The 19,208-nt window shown below is 54.2% G+C and overlaps 1 long non-coding RNA gene across 5 annotated transcripts in view; it reads left to right on the top strand.

Annotated features, from left to right (window-relative positions):
- LOC112660230 (uncharacterized) overlaps window positions 1–19,208 on the top strand; it is an 80,122-nt gene that overhangs the window by 42,166 nt on the left and 18,748 nt on the right. For 2 of the 5 annotated variants that reach the window (XR_003136778.1, XR_007408440.1), the window contains exon 4: window positions 6,505–6,644. This is a non-coding gene — a long non-coding RNA (uncharacterized LOC112660230). Of the gene's footprint in view, window positions 1–6,504; window positions 6,645–6,851; window positions 7,272–12,227; window positions 12,393–15,196; window positions 15,398–19,208 lie in introns of those variants that run through there. The other 3 variants (XR_007408443.1, XR_007408441.1, XR_007408446.1) reach the window with 3 other exon arrangements.

The raw sequence follows: 19,208 nt of genomic DNA, 5'->3' as shown, positions 1-19,208 counted from the left end.
GTCCGTTTGTTCAATTGAGCTATCCTCGAGATGAGGGTGGTACGGGGGCTGGTGTCCCATTGTTCAGATGAGCACACAGAGGCCTCTCCCCCTGCTCTGTACCTCCCTTTTTGTCCTCTCTGTCCCTGACAGCTTTGGACTGGAAACTAGAGCATGTGTCCTCCAGAGCCCAAAGCAGACATGTGCATGTCACTGTGAGTTACCAGGGGCCCTGGGGAATTGCCTAGGATGCTCCCAGAGCTGATGAAACCTCACTAGTGGCACCTTGACCTGAGCTGTCTGCACGGGCCTGGCTAGCTTCTCTCCTCTAGACTCATAAGGCTGACATCAAGGAGTCCGAAGGGCTGGGCTTCTATCTAGAGGCTCCTGAGAAAATCTGCTTTCATGCTCATGCAGATTTTTAGGCTGAATTCAGTTTTTGTTTTGTTTTGTTTTAAAGATTTTATTTATTCACTCATGAGACACACACACACACAGAGAGAGAGAGAGAGAGAGAGGCAGAGACACAGACAGAGGGAGAAGCAGGCTCCCTGCAGGGAGCCCGACACGAGACTCGATCCCAGAACTCCAGAATCACGCCCCGGGCTGAAGGCAGGCACTTAACCGCTGAGCCACCCAGGGATCCCCTGAATTCAATTTTTGCAAGAATTCTTGCAACTGTATGACCGAGACCCCCATCTTCTTGCTGGCTATGGACTGGGGTCACTCTTAGCTCCTAGGGGTCACTCACGGGGGGCCCCTTCCAACTCAGCCCCAGAGAAGTGCGCTCCCTGTGCCAATCCCTCTTATGACTCAAATCGCCCTGACTTCTGCCTAGCAGCTGGAGCAAACTCAGCTTTTAAAGGGCTCACGTGAGGGATGCCTGGGTGGCTCAGCAGTTGGGCGTCTGCCTTTGGCCCAGGGCACGATCCTGGAGATCTGGGATGGAGTCCCATGTCGGGCTCCCTGCATGGAGCCTGCTTCTCCCGCTGCCTGTGTCTCTGTCTCTTTGTCTCTCTGTCTCTCTCTCTTACTTTGTGTCTCTCTTGAATAAATAAATAAATTCTTAAAAAAATAAAATAAAGGGCTCATGTGATTAGATTCGGCTACTCAGATCATCTCCCTTTTGCCATATGATGGAACATAATCATGGGCGTGATATTTCACTGTATCTGCAGGTTCTATCCCCACTCAGGAGGGTGGACTATACAAGGGTTACTGGGGATCGTTCTTAGGATCCTGCCTACCACTCAGATGTGGACACCCATCTGTGTAATAGGGATAAGAGCGCATGGTTATTAAACATGTGCTAAGTTCCAGACACTTCTATATGAATACTATTACTTGATCCCTACAAGCATGTGTGGCAGTTACTATCATTATTAGGATCCTCAGTTTACAGATGAAAAAAATGGAGGCTCATAAAGGACAAGTAACTTGCTCAGGGTGATCCAGCTAGAAAGAGGTGGGCACTAAACTTAAAGTCAGATCTGTCTGATTCTGAAGCCAGTGCCCTGGTGTGTCTTACGTGGGTGGACAGGGAAGCATGCCCACACGTGCAGGGACACACACCTGTGCACGCATACCTGTGTGCATCAGTGCATTCGTGCACACTCAGAGGAGTCCACACATAGATAGATGCATAGACCCCCCCACGCCTGCCTGGTTCCCTGGGGCCCAGAGTTAATGAAGATGCACAGAGAGCCCACGCAGAGTGGCCATGGGCAGAGATGAAAGGCGGGGTGCCTAACCGCTCTCCGGGGATCCAGTTACCCATGGCTGTGGCTTCTCAACCGGGTGATTAATTGCTCGGCACTGCCTCGGCCCGGTCAGCTCCCAAGGCCTCCTGCCCTCTTATTAAAAACATCCCTTGATGTCATCCTGCCAGGGAGATCAATGATGGCCGAGAGGAGTGGGGGAGCCAGGGAATGGGGGTGTCAGTGGCCTCCCCCAGGGCCACCTGGCTCCCTTGCTGCTTGGCTCCCTGGGAGCTGGCTAGGGCTGATGTTCCCAAAGGGGCCCCCTGAGCTTCGGTCCTGCCTGGCTATGGGTCATGGTCAGTGTGATTGGACAGCTGGGCTGGTAACCAAGCTCAGAGGAGAGCAGAGAATTTGGGCCTGTGGTCTGGGGTTTGGGGAAGCTAAGGAGAGTCTGGAGTCCTCTTTCTTGCCCCAGCCCTCTTCTGGGCATTCTGGCCTGAGACCTCCTTGGGTTTGAACCTGGACTAGCTGTATGACACCGACTTCCCAGAGTCTTTGGGTCCTCCTGTGTGAAAAGGGGGAAAGGGCTCGCACGTCATTTGCTTCTCAAAACTCCTTCTCCTCTGGGCTTGGGTGACCCAGGACACTCCCATTTCCCTCCTACTTCTCTGGCAATGCCTTCTGTCTTCTTTACTCACTTGTGGTCGGTATGGCAATGAGCTTGCTCTCTGGAGCCAGAGCAGTGGGACTCAGAACCCAGACTCATCATTTACAGCCTAGTGACCCTGTCAGTTTGGTTTGACAATTCCAGTGTTGAGAGAGGATCATGGCAGTTTTCATGTTTATGAATTGAAATTGTTTTCCTTGGTGGTTGTTTTCATTTTGGGGGAATTTCACAAGTAGACCATGGGCTACAAAGAGATCGACCCACTGGAGCATTGAAAACTGGTGTCCTTCAAGCTTCCTGGATCCTCCTCTTTCTCCCACTTCTCTAAATATTTGCTAATTTTGTGTGCTGGTCCTGCACAGCTCCAGAGCTACTTTATGGTGCCTAGAGACACATGCACAAACGTGCTCACTCACGTACAAGAACACCAGCACACATGGGTTCCTGTTAGATTGAGGATGCACAGTATTTTATTTAGCAGTGTGCTATAAATGTTTAACAACAGGCTCTCTGGGTCAAGAAAGGCCTGCTTTGGCGTTTGCCCATTTCCATGGTATAAATTCTTATTTCCATGGTGTAAATTCTTCCCCAGTGTGAATTTCAAGCTACTAGCATGAAGTTGCTGAATGTGGAGCTGGAAGAGATGTGCAATCAGCTCTGGGATCAAGTCCCACTGGGCTCCAGGACCCCACACTATCTCCACTGATCTCATCACTGTCCCCCTACTGCCTGACGCAACGGCCAGCGTGGAGTTAGGGCTCAAGCAATGTGTGTCAAAATGTATTGTGTGCCTCCATGAGGGGCACCAAGTCTTGCTGACTCACCCCAGACTGGACCACTACCTCCCCCACATTGGTGCACACTCAGAGTCACACGTACCCTCGCCAGCTCACATTCACTGGCGCGCTCCAGTGCAAACACACTCTTGCACACACCTTGCTCACAATGATGTGTACACACAGAAGTCACACATAGACCTGAAGAATGTCACACACAGTTTGGCTCGTGTACATAGTTGTGTTTTTCCTACATACATTCTTTAATGGGTATATACACAGCCGTGCTCGCCCTTGACTGGCGCTCATGCACATACACACACACACACACATCACACACATGTTTACATCCAGGTGTCTCAGTCCCTCATGTGTGTGTCCAGGTGCACACATACACTGATAACTTCTCTGAGTGAGCAGATGCAGGGCTGTGAATGCAGATGCCCTGCTCACAGAACAAGCACAGCTGAAACTCAGCCTTTCTCACCTTCGTGCATAGACACCGCGGCACACCCACGGCTCACTCGCCACCCTGCCCTCCCTCTGTCCCCCCACATCCCCTGCAGGCATCTCACCCACCCCGCCGTAAGCAGGGAAGCTGGCCAGGCTGGGTTGGTGGGTGTGGTGTTTGGGAGTTAGAGAGGAATTCCAGGCGGGCCCCTTGTGCTCCCCTGGCCAACGTTAAGTGCCTTCAGTCTGAAAAGAACCGTCCAGAGAGGCTTTTCCGGCTAGAGATTAATGTCACTGAAAAATGTGGGTCCCGAGCGATTAATGCAGCCTTCTTTGCCACACATTATGTGAGTGCACTAAAGCGAGAGGGGGCTCATTTTTGGCGTGTTTTTAACCTGCTTGGCTCGGAGTGAAAGAAGAAAAGAAGAGCCTGGGGCCCGGGAACCTGTGAGTGGAGGGCCTCATGGGCAGTGAGAGCGAGCCCCACAGGCCAGGTAGGGTAAGACTGGGTCAGCCATTTCTGGGGCCTGGTGGATCCCAGCTAAGTCACCGCAAGGCTTGGAGAAGAGGTCCTGATGGACCCCACTCGTGGACTTTGAGTTCCAGGTGGCATAGCTGTGGCGGTGTGCCAAGGCTCCTGGCAGCCTGGCATCGGCCAAGCGAGTCCATCTCCATAAGTGGTCTCCCAGCACAGTCGGAAGGACCTGGTGCAAACACTGGATTTGTGGTTGCAAACACTTGGGTACATGACTCCACCCCTTGGGGACTTACTTTCTCCATCTGCAAAATGGCAGTGACACAGTGTCTTCCTTACAGGGTTGTGATGAGGCTTAAATGAAATCAGGCATATAGTAAGCATTTGATAAAATCGCGATGTCCTGAAGCAGTGGAGGCAGCAACATACACGTGGCTGTGTGAAGGAATGTGTGCGTGCGCCTGTGTGCGTGTGTGCGTGTGTGTATGCGTGTTTGTGTGTGTGTGTGTGAGAGAGAGAGATAGAGATAGAGATAGAGATAGAGATAGAGATAGAGAGAGAGAGAGAGAGAGATGCTTTAAAGCAAATGAACCTGGGCTTGAGTCTCATTATGTGAACTTTGTTTCAGGTTTGTCCCCCTGAGCTCTGTTTCTTTACCTGAAAGGTAGGGTCAGATAATATCCCAGTCTCAATCTCTAGGTTGTCGTGAGGATAAAGGTGATCATATGTAGGAAAAAACATAGAAAGTGCCTGCGTGATGCCCAGCAGCACCCAGGGCCCCTAAAAAACAGTAACAATAGTCAGTAGCCAGAGTGTGGCCAGGATGAAGACTCTATTTACAGTAACTGCCTCCCTCCACTGATTGGCAGATGTACTTGGAGTCAACCGGTTGAAATTTACATTGTGTCTTATCACTGCCAGTCTTGGAGAGTTGGGTGACATAGGAAGATCAATAGGGTGAGGGGTACAGGAAGGGTGAAGGAGCCACCTTGCTCAAGGCATTGGCAAGGTGAGGGAAGAGTAGCCCATTATGATGCCCTGGAGCCTTGGAGGAGGTGGGGCTAGGGGAGACAGTGGGGGTAGGGCTGCTGCCAAGACATCATCCATGATGCTGAGCACTGAAGCAGGTGCTCCATGTCCTTCCCTCATCTGTCACCCTGAAACCCTGGAGGGTTGCTCTTATCTGATGGGGAAACTGAGGAACAGAGCGAGTAAGCAACCTGCCTGAGGTCACACAGCCAGGAAATGGTCAAGCAACAGATTCTTTTGGATCACACGGCTCCCTGGCTGGGCGGGAATGACCAGGACTCAGAGCAATCAGGAACACACTGAAGAATGTGTTCCTCACATACTTAAAAGTGCAAAATGGATCATGTTATTTCTTGGCTTGAAACTCAGCAGCCGCCGCCACTGCTCCCAGGATAGAGCCCAAGCACCTGAACTGACACCCCGTTGGCCTGGGCCGTGCCACCCTTCCAGCCCCAGGTGGCACTACGATTGATGACTCTCACTGTCTAAATTCCAGCCACCAGGGTTCTTCTCGGTGCCAGGCTCGCCTCCCTTGGCTTCACCCCTGCCCTCTAGAGCCTGGCATTGGGTGCTCCCCACCCCTCCTTGGCAAGCCAAGTGTCCAGGCTTAAGCTGTCATGACTAAGGGAGAGATTCTCACAGTATAAAGTAATAACTGAATTGTTTGCATCCGACTTCTCTGTCAATAGGTTAGCCCTGGGAGGATGATTCTGCTGAGCATCAGTGGCATCTGCAGGTGCCCGGCATGGTGTCGAGGAGAGGAACTGAGTAGAGGATGGCCAGGCTGGCACCTGGGCACGAGCAGAGTCCCAAGGGGAGCATGGGTCCCACGTACCTGGGGTCTCAGTCCCAGAACAGATGAGGGAACCAGGAGCACAATAATGGGCGGAGTCAGTGAGCATCCTAGTCTACACCCCTGCCCCTAGGGAGGGAGGAGAGATGATGAGGTTTCTGTAAGATTTGCCTGGCTTATTTAGAACCTTCTGAAAGCCTTTGGCTCAGTTTCACACCAAGAATTAGAAAACAAGGGGCACGAGGGAATGGAATTCAGAGGCATGGGCCTTCTCCAGAGGGAACTCAATCCTCCAATGGCCCTGGAGTGGGCACTGCTGTTCTCTTTGTTTTTCGCGGGAGGAAGTTGGGGCTCAGAGAGGCTCTTGGCCAAGCCGACACCAGAACTCAGTTCTGGCTGTGTCTCTTGGGTGCTGACTGAGCAGGGGGAGGCGGACAGGGAATAGGGAGGGGAGGGTGTTGGCTTCCTTTTCCTGGAAGGGGAAGGTTGGACTCAGTGCAGAAAGGAGCTGTCACTTGTTATGGTGACTTTTAGATATGCCCATAAGTTTTTTGGTATTTCTTCCTTAGAGAAGTGTTTAATTCTGCTTTCCTTGAGCATGGGCATCACGGCCACCTCCTTGCCCTCTTCCACAGCACTCGCTCGCACTGGAGGAAGCCAGCTGCCATGCCGTGAGGATACTCAAGCCGTCGTGTGGGGACTGAGGCCCCCCGCCAACAGCCAGGGCAGCATGCCACTTTGGAAGCAGAGTTTCTGGCACTGGTTGAGCCTTCGGGTGAGTGCAGCCCCGCATGATGTCTAGATTGATACCTAGTAAAGGACACTCAGCCAGAATCACTCTGCTAAACTGTTTTTGAATTCCCGACCCATAGAAACTGTGAGATGATGGATGTTTACTGTTACTTCGAGCTGCTAAGTTGGGGGCTAATTCGTTAAACGGCAACAGGTAGCTAATACACTTATACACTTATTTTGGTGGAAGCTGCTCCAACGCTCGTCAGCAGCAGATGACAGTGTTTTGGCACGATGGAATACTATACGGTAATGCGAAGGAGTGGGCCATCGCCACGGGCAACAAGGTGGGTGACTTTCACAGACACACTGAGTGACAGAAGCCTAGACCAAAGAGAACCCGTGCTGTGTGACCTTATTCAAACAAGGTACAAAAACAGGCAAAACTAATCTACAGTGAAAGAAGTCATGATAAAGGATACTGTTGGGCAGGGGTGGTGCAGTGACCCGGAGGGGATCTGAAGATTGGGTTTCTTGGGGCTGCTTCGATTTCTCCATCTGGGTGCTGCTTACATGGAGGAGTTTTTGAAATCTGACCAAGCTGTGCTTTTATGGCTTGTACATGTCTCTGTATGTTAGACCCCAGTAAAAAGTTAAAAAAAAAAAAAAAGCCACCAGTTTGGAATGGGACATGTGCAGGGTGCAGGGTGAACCAGGCACATCCGGAATCACATCTAGCTGGAGGGTGTGTAATGAGGGGAGGCTGCAGGCCTGGAACCTCCCAGCAGGCCAGAGCAGGGAAGGCCAGCATTTGGGATGTGGGGTTGGGGGGGTGTGGGAGTGGGGGGGCTCTGTTGGGACCTCCCATTCCCCAGGGCTCTGGCCTCAGATCTAACCTCCACAGTCCCCCATGCTGATGGACAGGAAGGGACAAAGGCTCAGCCCCCAGTCGGGGTTGGGGTCAGCTGAGGGGGCTTCCCAGGGCACCAGTGAGGGCAGGGGGAGCCCTGCTTGGCTTTGTGCCTGAGGGATTTGCCATAATCCCAGGCCTTCCCTGCAGCCTGTCTAATCCCCACCCGTGGGGCTGAGCCTTTTCAAGATCTGACTTTGGCCTGAAAGGCTCCCAGAGGGGCCCACATTCCTGCCCACAGCCTCCCCGCTCCTAGGAGGGAACTCCTCAGGATCTCACCCCTCCCCAGATAGTGCTCCTCACCCTTGGAGGAAAAAAAGACTTGAAGGCATTCACAAGTTCAAGAAAAGTTAAAACGGCTACATGAGAAGCCATAGTGATTGAACTGCTTCCTCGAAGGAAACATGGTCTCCACCCACTGAGTCCTGGGCCTTGGTGTTCCATCAAAGAAATGGGTGAAGGGATGCTGGAGAGGATAGAGACCTGCCTGGGGGCCATGGCCTCCAAGGTCCCATGTGAGCTTCCTATTTAACCTCATTACCCATTGATAGGCTCCAGCCACCTGGGCCTAAAACTCACCAAGTAGATCCCTGCCTCAGGGCCTTTGCACAGGCTTTCCCTTTGCTTGGAATGTTTCTCCCCTGATCCTTACATGGCTGTTCTTGCTTATTACTCAGGCCTCGGCTCACATGTCACCTCCCCCAAGAGACCTTCCCAGAGGCCCCATAGTCACATTGTCACATCACCCTGTGTCTTGATCTCATTTGTTGCTTTTCCTTGTTCTATCTCCTCCCACTGGGATGTGAGACCCCTGAGAGCAGAGGCATCATCTTCTGCACTCCTGGCAATTCCTGTTTCCAGAAAAATGCCCAATGCACTGTGGGTTCTCAGTAATATGTGCTGAGTGAGTGAATGGACATGAAAGGGTTGTTAATTAAGGAGGAGTGAAGGAGAAAACCTGGTGTGTGTGGGGTGATCCTGCTCAGTTTGAGTATCAGGTAATCTCCCCTAACGCTTAAATCACCCGCATGAAATCAGTAGTATTACCTACCGTCTCCTTACAGACCAGGAGACCAGGGAGTAGAGGTTTGATAATTTGGCCACGGCCCTGCAGCTTTCAAGTGGTAGTCTACCCCAGCCGGTGGTGTTGGCTCCTGGGCTGGAGGATGAGCATGCAGGATGAGATCCTTGCTGGCCTTGGATTTCCCCGTTAGTCACACGCTACCCTGAAATTCTTGGCGCCTGAAATTGCACTCTTAGATGTGCATTCCTTTTGCTTAAGATTGTCCTCTCAAGAATTCCTTTCTCATCATCTTTTCTCTTCGTAGTAAGAGAATTTTGCAAGAATGATTGTCAGAGGCAAAACACGGTGTTTTCTCTACAGAGGAGGAATGTCAGAGGCTCTAACCTGCCCATTTTATAAGAAGATCCTGAGGCCCAGAAAGCAGGAATAATTTGCTCAAAGTCACCCAACAAGTGCTCCCCAAGCGCTTGGTGGTTGAACCAACACCAATGCATTATAGTCGACAGAGGGAACATGGCTCGCTGGCCGAGCCCCAAGTAGTACCGCCTTGACTGCCAGCATGGGCATGCCACTCTATGGTGTCCAAAAGCACGTTCATTTCCATGACTGCAGGTAGACACTTCTAGTCTTTCTGTTTTATAAGGGGGAAGGTGAGGTCCAGAGAGGTGAAGTATCTTGTCCAAGGTCACACAGCAAGTTTAAAAAGGCCGTGTTGGGATTTGGATGTAGCCCTAGTATAAACTCTGGGACTTCTGGAAATCAGGAAGAGAATTTGGCTTTTCCTGTGTTCTTCACCTGTGGCCCCTGGGCTGGCCCATTGGGACACTAGCCCGAGGGCTGGTCCTGAGTTTGTTTGGCCAGGACGTGTGTGCACATACATGAAGGAAAAGGTGGCGGCCTCACCCTGCTGCTCTGGAGAAGGTTTCTGGTGGCTGCAACTCCTGATTTGTGTAGGGCGCAGGCTGCCCAAGGTGCATCTGGGTCTCCGCCTGCCTAACTGCCGCCTACCTCCTCTCCTTGTTCCAGGCAGGTGGGGACCGTGTGCTAGGGCTTGCCGGGGCATCCACATGCAGGTACGCTCCTCCCCGCTGGAATCTTCCTGTGGTGGGGAGTGGGGGGTAGGCACTGACTAATTCTATACAAATTGGCTAATATTCCAAAGAATGCCATTCTGTAAGAAAGTAAATATTTAAATACTCGAGGCAGGCCCTCTCCGCCCCCGCAGCCCGGCCCTGCCACCTGCCAAACGCTGGCAGAGCCTCTGGGAGGCGTCTTGGGGCTGCACACCTGGTGGCCTCTCACAGAGCTCTGCATCCTCCTAGACTGGATGGGGGGGGGGGGGGCAGGGGGCTGGTGCATGTGCCTCCTGAAGCAGGACCCCAGGGCACCATGCTGATGCCCCACTGGGCAGGGGTTGTCCACGAGGGCAGGGGAAGCTTGGTGGCCTAGGAATTAGGAACCCTAGTCTGAGTGCTTTGCTGTGTCCCCTTGAACACTATGCATCAGCTCTTTAGGCTGAAGTTTTCCCATGTGTAGTAGAGGGTGTACAGGGGTCCGAGTAAGTTCATTCCCTGGGCTTGCTGGGCTCCATCTCAAACCCACTGAAGCAGAATCTGAGGGGGACAAGGCCCAGGACAATGTGTGTAACCAAGGCTCGTGGCGAGCACCAATGCAGCTGGTCCAGAGCCCTCTGGCTATTCCGGGGTCACTGAGGGCTCTATTCATGGGCTTCTTTCAGCTCTGGCTGGGGGGAAGGATGCGTGTGCAAAGGGGGCAGCCTGAGCAAGGCCAGGGAGCCTGGTGAGCTTCTGGGAAGTTGGTGGGAGAATGGGTGGGGGATGGGGGTGCTGGTGGAAGGAGGGTGGGACAGGTAGGCCAATGGTGAAGGGCCTCACCCTGTCTTCATCTGAGCTCGTGACGCCTTCTTGGGGGCCTAGCTCAAGGCCCGAAAGGCTTTCTTCATCTCAGCCTCACTCTTGGGCCACCTGCTTCCTTTCCTGTCTGAACGCTAGGGCACTGATGGTCTCCCTCGGGTTTAGGGATACACTTTGCGTTGCTTTATGCATCTCGTAAGGGACGACGGCCTGCCTTCCCTTTGTTGAGCACTGTGTGTCAGGCCCTGCACTAGCTACTCCTCTGGTATGATCTTACTTTCTTTCCACAGGAGCCCCATGAGGTGGGTTGTGTTACTGCTACATGACAGAAAGGTAAACCGAGGCACAGAGAGGTTACGTAGCTTGCCCAGGAGCACTCAGTGAGGCCATTTGGCACCACGGCTCGATTCTGGGTCTTCCAACCCCATGGCCTGGGCTCAGACCCACCATCTCCATGGTCTTTGATGAGTCCCCTCCAGGGAGGAATTGTGGTGGCTCTTCCCTCTGGGCCCTCAGCACTCAGTACATGGGTCATGTGGTATAGACCCTGCCCAGTGCCAACCATTATGGGTCTGCTGTGAATGTTAGATAATCATCCTCATTTACAGATGAGGAAACTGAGGCACAGAAAATCACTTGGCTCATCCAAAGTTCTAGAACAGGCAAGTGGCAGAAATGGTTGTTCCATTGGGTCTCCCAAAAGTAGACCCTGAGTCATGAATTTGATGAAAACAGTTTGCCTGGGAGGTGACTTCCAGAAGTATAGGTAGGCCAATCTGGAAGTGAGAGAGGAAGGGAAACAAGCTGACAAAGGGCATGTTAAAAAGCAGATGGGTGCTGTGGGCAGATGGGGCCGGGTCCCCCTGGGGACCTGTGGGAGAGTGTGGCACATGCCTTGGAGCTCCAAGGAGCAAGTGGGGAGGCACTGGGGTACTTGTCCTGATTCCCATCTGTGTGGCTGAAGGCTGTTCCAGGCCCTCTGGACCCAGCAAGTTCCTGTGGCTGGGGACGCAGCGTCACAGGTGTTGAGAAACTCACAGGATGGTGAATTCCTGAAGGGCGCAGGTTGGGTGCTAGCAGCCTCTGCTGCAGAAGTGTTCGTAACTGGCTTTTCAGAACCTAAATCCATCTGATCATCTATCTGTCCATGCGTCTGTGCATCTCTGTTTATCATCCATCTGTCCATCCATCTGTCTGTCATTCATACATCATCCCCTGAGTCCTCTTGGCTGCTGCTTACCATCCTAGGCCCTAGGGGTCCAGAGATGCCTGCATTCCAAAGTCCCTTCCTCTCTGCAAAGGGGCAGTGTTTCTGGTAGCTGCTCTGATGTGACCAGGTATAGTGGGAGCAGCACCCTGTGGCCACCAGCACCCTGCTTTCCCATTCTGGGCTCGTGGCCCTCCAGCCCCATGGAGGCTCCCAGAGGTAGCCTGTGCCTCTGTCATTCCTGGAAGCCCGTGGGAGGAACCACAGCCCCCAATCACAGATTGGCTGCTGACAACCCTAGGGCGCCTTCTATCCTGTCCTGATGCTAGTGGGGGCTCTGTGCCTGGCTCTCCCGCCAGGCCAGCTCATGGGGACAGGGGCCTGGTTCAGGCTGAGGACACCCACTGGGTCTTTAAAGGCTGGGCAGCCTTGAGGAACTGAGCAGGGCTATGGGTGCTACTGGCACCAGGTTCCCTCTCTGTTATCTCAGTGCCTGCGGAAGCCACTTGCTTAGACAAAGTTTGCCCCGGGCTCATATCCTGGTCCTTCAATACTATCATCATCGTCGCCTGGGTGGAGGCGGGCTGAATGGCTCTTTCCCTCCCAAGCAGCTGCAGTTCGAGAGCCCATGCCACATGAACGCGATGGAGGGTCCAGGAAGCACAAGTAGCCCCCAAAGGCCACAGCTGTCACCTGGCAGATGGAGCACAAGTTTGGAGTAGGACAGACCTGGGTTCTGGTCTCGGCTTTGCTCTTTCCCTGCTGTGTGACCCTGGGTGAGTTACCTCACCTTTCTGAGCTGCTCAGTTTCCTCATCAGTGGATAGGGAGGAATAAGCACCTGTCCTGCCGGGAGGATAGAACAAAAGTCGGAGATGGGACAAGATGTGCAAAGGGCCATGTGCCTTGTGCCTGGTTCATAGATGCTCCCTGAATAAGTGGAGAGGAATAAAAAGACTCAGATTATGTGTATGCATTTTGAGGCATGGAGGCGCTGATTATTAGCCGGTGGTGTTTAACCAGGACGATGGCCTCTTCCCTGCCTGGAGAGACTCGTATGAGCCCGGCCTGGTGGCTTTCAGATTTGGGGGCACAGATTTCTTTCTCCAAGGGAAGCAGTACATTGGATTTCAACACAGAGAGCTGCTAACCATGGACTTGGTCCCATAAGAGCTGAGTGGGTGTTTTATCTCTTAGACCACCCCCTTGCCCTTTGCTGGCAACCCCTAAGGCATTTGTGAGGACCCCTAAAGCCCCCAGGAAGCACAGCTGAGAGCTCCTGGGGTCCCAGTCCTTAGAAGGAAGTATGGAATGGAAAGGAGAGACAGCTTGGAGGACATTAGAAGGGGGTCCCCAGGCCTGACTCTGAATGTGGGAGCCAGTGAGTGTTTCATGCACGGAGGGCTGGGGCCTGGTGGCCACGGTCATTCCTGCTCACTGCCGTCCTTTCCTCCCCCTCTCCTGGGCTGTCTTTACTCAGCCAGCTTCCTGCTGTCCCCCAGGGGCTAGGGGCACTTGTGGGTCATCTCTGGGTTTTGTAATGATGACATGGAAACTGCCAGGTTGTGTTGGGGAGTGACGCATTGCTCAGTTCTGAGTCCCTGTCAGGAAGAACGTCCCTTCACCCCCCTCTGGCTCTTTCTCCAACTGCAGCCCCCCTGGAGCTCCCCCCGCCACCCCGTCTAAAGTTCCTATCACAACACCCACAGCCAAGGCCCAGAGAAGGGATGAGACCTGGCCAAGGGTGCACAGCCCCTCGATGCCGTGGCTGGGTTTGGGGGCAAAAGGCTAGGTCTGCGTTGGCAAAGGAAGGCCTGGCTGCTGGGTTGGAGACCCAAACAGACTTGGTCCCAGGTCTTGAGGATCTTTGGGGCAGGGGTCTAATAATGTGGGCACCAGGGAGCACATCTGGGGAGGGTACATCTGCTCATTCCACGTCACTGAGTCCTGCTGTCTGCCGGGTCCTATGCTCAGGGTTGAGGACTCAGAAATGGGACATTTCTATTGTGGGGGAGCCTGTGGGGGGCGGGCTCCAGAGCCTGGGTCAGGGCCAGACTCCCTGCTGCCTCCCTGCTGGGCCGCGGGACTATGGGAGCATCACGTGAGCTCTGTGCCTCTGTGTTCTCGCCTGTCTGGGGCAGTTGTTGGGGGAGGACCTCCTAGTGTTCCCTGGAGGCCGTGGACCTGGGTGAGGTCCCCGGCATGGGGCCATGCCCAGGTAAGCTGTCTAGAGGGGCTGGCTGGCGTGGTTGTTAGTGTGGCTATGATCATCATCTGCCATGGGCTGGACACTTTGAATGTCACCTGAGTGTTCCCCCACGACTCTGAGAGGTGGGTTACAGAGGGGGAAGCTGAGGCTGGGAGGTACCACGTTCCAGGTCACATAGCCAGGAGGTGACTGGGCAGGGTCTGACTATGTCTGCCGCACCTGGCTGGCTACCCGGTGCCACCTCCCACCTCAGCAGAGACGGAGGAGGGCAGATCTACCCTTGCTGGGCCGCCCCGGGCCCACTGGGTGCGCCTCTCCCTTCAGGCCCAGCCAGGGTTCCCAGCCCCCATGATGGATGGGTCTGGGGATGTTTCCTTCCAGGGCCGCTGCCAAGGCCAAGGCCCTGCCAGGGTTCCCCCCTCCCCAGCCTTCGGTCCCCCTCCCCCATCACTTTCCCCAGGGGGCCATACTGTGACTGACTGCCTGGGCCTGCCTGCCCCTCCTTCCTCATAGCTCACATTCCTCCAGAAGCTTCTCCCCCAGGCTGGCGGGCGGGTCAGCACCTCCCTGTGCACAGCCCTCCCCTCCCACTCTGCTGCCAGGTCTTGGCGGTGGGTCCCAGGGCTCCCCTGGCTTCTCAGTCTCATCCAGGATCTGCAGGGCTCTCCTGATCCATCCCGGGAGCCTCCCGCAGCTTCTTGGGCCCAGCACTTAGCCCAGAAGAATGGAGGCCCAATGCTTGAGTCAAAGGCGTGAGAGAGGAAAACGCAAATGGGCAAGTGGAACGTTCTTCCAACCATGCCGGGAAGGCATCTGCCTCTTTGGTCAGTGTGGAAGGTCCATCCCCACCCAGGATGCTCACCATTCAATGGACAGACCTTGCCAAGCCTTAGTTTCCTCATCTGAAAAATGGGTTCACAAACGCCTACCTCACAGGGTCATGAGATTCTATGAACCTTACCTGGTGTCTTCACAGAGAACCGTATCCTTGAGGAAACGGTGGGAGCTTGCCAAGAGGACAGGAAAGCCAGAAAGGCATTCCCAGCAGAGGGAAGGGCTCATGGCAGAGGCAGAGCGGTGGGACACAGTATGAAGAGCAAAAATCCACGATGGGCTGGAGGTGGCTTGCATTGGCTTGCTTGAGCTGCTGGTTAAATGTGCAGGTATTTGCACACTGGTTGTTAGGCGTAGCTATCACTAAAAATTAAATTATATGCACTTACAATTAAACAAATTGCATTACCAAGAAAAAGTAAACTTCAAAGCTGATTACTTGCTAGTTGTCTAATGGTTACCTGTCCTCTGAAGTCGGCTTGCTTCTATCTGTGGGGTAGAAACACCGTGTAACAGAACGTGCCTTCCCTTCCCCCAGCCTCGTGTTCAGAGGGGCACTCAGCTTGCAGAGTGTCTATGCCGTGGACGTGGGCCCGGGGTGCAAAGCACAGCCACAGCCTGTCGGTGGTGGTTCACCAGGTCACACCACTGGATGATATTCAGCGACAGCTTCCGTGAGCCCGGTATCCGGGTGGCATCAGGCTCTGCGGGCATCGTGCCGTCAGCGTCATCCTGGAAGGTCGGCCCTGTTAGCACCCAGGGAGTTAGGTTATCTGCTCCGTCTAGAACAAGCAGCAGAGCAGGAGGGTTCCGGTGAGGGGGGTCCAGTGAGGGGTGGCTGGGGATGTTCCAGGTCCTGACCCTTCCCTTGTCCCCCTCTCCCCACAATGGAGGCTGGACTTGACATTTGAAGAGATGGAGGCAAAAGGAGCCTTAGGAGTCCCTCTGACTCAGCTCTGCCTCCAGCCTCCCAGCTGGGAGACGAGGGGCCCACGAAGCCCGAGAGCATGGGGACGGCTGTGCCTGGCCCTCCCTGTGGGACTGCCTTCGGGGTGTCACCTGCTTGCCTGCCATGACCCTGGTCAGCTCTTAGCCTCCCTGGCTCAGATGGTGCCAGTCTGGGCTCCGGCGCTGGCCCGGGAAGGAGCCACTCTGAGGAGTGCCTGCCAGGCTGCATTTCGCAACCATCCTGGGCTGCAGCTTGGCTGGTTTGTAAATACATGTGTTTTTGGCACCTTCTCCCCATTAGGCAGTGTAATTGCCCAGCACCATTCAAGGCTGACAAGTCCTTAATGGGGCTCAGCCCATGTGGTGCCCAGCCCAGGGGCTCCCGCAATGGGGCCAGTGGCTCCCTCCCTGAGGTTCTTGGATGGGAGTGGGGAACCCAGGGGCCTCTGACCCTTAGGGAGCCCCCATTGTGTACAGGAGACTCCACTCTGAGAGGTGGTGTAGGGTAGTGGGCTGTGAGTTCACTCAGCTGTGTGGCCTGGACTGGTGATGGTACCTCTCTGAGCTTCGGGTTCCTCATCGCGGCACCGTAGCAGCTCTTTCTGTTGTTTTGGGGAGGGTGGAATGAGGCACCATCTGCAAAAAGTTCAGGAAGGATCATGCATGTACCTAGAGAGCATTCCCGTTCCCATTTTGCAGATGAGGAAACTGAGGCACAGAGGAGGGGAACCACAGCCTGAGGTCCTGTGGCCCCTTGGCCAGGGCTTTTTCTATGCCAGGTTGCAGACACCCTCTTCACAGCTGTGGGGCTGAAAACTGTTTTGGAGGAGGAACAGGGGGGCATTTTCATTATTTGCATTCACCCAGCATCTAACAAGCCGCATCTCCAAGCTCTTTGAATGGCTTCCAGTCCACGTGGAAGCCAGCACAGATCAGGGGCTCAGAGAGGTTACACAGCGGGGAAGGGCTAGTCCTATAGGTGAAGGGTAGGACACCCCGAAACCGGGGTTCGACAGACCCAGATTATGGCTTTGCTGAGGGATTTGGGCAGGTGACATCGTTTCTCTGGGCCTCTCTGTTTCCCTTGGAGTTGACCATGTGCCAGGCAAAGAGTGAAATGAGGGTCCACCAGAGGGAATGGTGGGATAGAGCAGGAGGGATTTGGGAGCCTGGGTGGGTCAGGGTGTGTGTCCCTTTCTTTTTACAGATAGTTTTTATCTATCTATGTATCTATCTATCTATGTATCTATCTATCTATGTATCTATCTATCTATATTTGAGAGAGAGTGAGCGTGCATGAGTGGGGGGCGGGGCAGAGGGAGAAGCAGACTCCCCACTGAGCAGGGAGCCCAACGTGGGTCTTGATCGCAGGATCCCAAGATCATGACCTGAGCCTAAGGCAAATGCTTAACCTACTGAGCACCCCCGGGCGCCACAGGGTGCGTGTCCCTTGACCCCGCCAGGCCCACAGACACTATCGCCCATGCAATGGTGTAGCCCAAGCTCAGCTGCGTGTAGCTCTGGAGAGGCCTTTCTGCACACAGCTGTACACGCCTGCAGTCACATGGCTGCCTGAGTGCCCGTGCACATATGCACATGCTGCCAGTGAGTAGAGGTGTGCCCCAGTTCCATGCGGACCCCTGCACACACACACACACACATGCTCATATGAATGATCACGTGTGTACCTGGGCGTACACACAGCCTTCCCTGACCCCAGCAACATATACCACCAGGTGACAGTTGATTTGGCCCCTCCTTCACCCCCTCCTTCACTCCCTTGTTCCCCAAAAGATTTCCAGGGAAACGAAGTAAGAGAGAAAGGAGACATCAGAGAGGGTTCAGAAAGAGAAGAGGCTTCTGGGAAGTCTTTGTATTTCAAGCAAGGGTTCAATTTAGTCTTCGAGTTCCCTAGTGGCCAAGGTAAAAAGGGATAAGTGGGCTTTTTATCCTACTTCCGTGGAAGGATTGCCACCAGGACCAAGTAAGATCTTGCACGTGGAAGCACTTTGCAGATCAGTGTCTAGTCTCATGGCTGGGACCCAACCTCAGGCCTTAGCTCCATGTGCAGGCCCGAAGGCCTCCCCAGCAATTCCTCGCTCTGTGATGGATGCACAGGTGGTGCCAGGCCTTCGTTCAAGCTCTTCCCTCTGCCAGAACACCTGGCTCCCTGCCACTCAGGAGTGTTGCCTCCTCCCAGACCATGCCAGGCTGGGGCTGGGCCCTCCTCTAGGCTCCTGCGATTCCATCACATACCCCACTGGATTAGAACCTCCATTTATGTGTACCTTCCCTTGCCAGACCCCTTGAGGGCAGGGGTGGGGGCCCTGTTTTTGGCATCCCTAATTCCTGGCACAGAGTTAGTGCCCAGGAGGGGTTTGCTGAATGAATACATGCTGGTAATGAGCCCAGAGCCTGTCCTGTGATCTCCACCTGTCCCTGTTGGGGCAGAGTGCCTGGGGTTCTGGGCGTCGTGTCCCCAGGAGCCCTGGCTCTGCGGGGCCTGTCCTTGTCTTCCCTGGAGGTAGGTCCTGACCCCAGACATCTCCTACCTCCCTGAGCTGTCTAGGCAGGGAGAGAGCTGGAGCCTCGAACTTTCTGGGGCTTTGACTATAGGGGGGTGGCCAGGGCCAGATTAGGGCAGGAGATTGCTGCTGACTGGCCCCTCTGTTCAGTCATTTGTCTGTTCATTCATTTGGTTGCTGGATTTTTTTGGATTCTTTTTTTTTAAAAAAAGATTTTATTTATTTATTCATGTGAGACACAAGGAGAGAGGCAAAAACTTAGGCAGAGGGAGAAGCAGGCTCCCCGCTGAGCAGGGAGCCCAATGCTGGACTCGATCCCGAACCCGGGATCATGCCCTGAGCCAAAGGCAGATGCCTAACCACTAAGCCACCCAGGTGCCCCTGGTTGCTGAATTCTTTACCTGCTTTCGCTATTTACTCTTGTCCTTGTCTCAAGCACCCTCGTAAAGAAGGAGTTGTTTTATCTCCATTGTACAGATGTGTAAGCCGAGACCCAAAGGGCAAGTGCTTTCCCAGTTTGTAAGAGGTGGTTGGTGGGCCTGGAGGGATGTGTCTGACCTGGTGGGCCTGGAGGGATGTGTCCGACCTCTGAGTGCTCACAGCCTGAGGGGTAGTCAAGAGGAAGGGGAAAACCACTGGGCAGGCCCTGCGGGGTGATGGCAATTAGAGGAGGAGACACTAGTGAGTATGGAGGTCCCAAGGCATCTTTGAGAGCGCACCTCACTCCACACTCACTGGTCCCTGGCCCGCTGGCACCCCGGGTGCTCAGGGTACCCAATCTCCTAGGCACACCACAGCCTCACCCCTTCACACGTGCTCACGCTTGGGATCCTGCACTCATGCCTTAGACCCCGGCAGGTGCATACTTCTGATCCCTCCCCCCTTTCCTCAAGGCCCTGCCACCCCAGATCCACTCCCACCCTCAAGCTGGCACACCTGTCCTCACCCGCGTGTCCACACACATCACTGGTGCCCTCCCCTTGAGGAGACACTCCCGAGATATAGGGCCCATGTCTCCTCCCGAGTCACACACCCAGGAACCCCTCACTGGTGGCCACCACCCGGAGGGCCCTGGGC

The sequence above is a fragment of the Canis lupus genome, chromosome 2 (assembly GCF_003254725.2).
Source record: "Canis lupus dingo isolate Sandy chromosome 2, ASM325472v2, whole genome shotgun sequence".
Lineage (NCBI taxonomy): Eukaryota > Metazoa > Chordata > Mammalia > Carnivora > Canidae > Canis > Canis lupus.
Note: the sequence above shows the minus strand (reverse complement) of the source record. Positions and strands in the feature narration are given on the sequence as shown.